Source organism: Mus caroli, chromosome 7, assembly GCF_900094665.2.
Source record: "Mus caroli chromosome 7, CAROLI_EIJ_v1.1, whole genome shotgun sequence".
NCBI lineage: Eukaryota > Metazoa > Chordata > Mammalia > Rodentia > Muridae > Mus > Mus caroli.
The window spans coordinates 56,589,909-56,590,132 of NC_034576.1; positions in this window are offsets into that span (position 1 = coordinate 56,589,909).

Here is a 224-nt window from a genome sequence, read left to right on the forward strand (position 1 = left end):
TTAGAGTTCTGTATCTAAATAACTGTCTACTACAACTTGCATCATTAACCTAAAAACATTTTCTTACTTTTAGGAACATATTTTTAATTCCTAAACTACATAGGCTTAATTGTAAGCTTATGTCTTCTTCAACCTCATCAGAATTTTTTTTTAATTTCTAATATTTTTTATTACATATTTTCCTCAATTACATTTCCAATGCTATCCCAAAAGTCCCCCATACC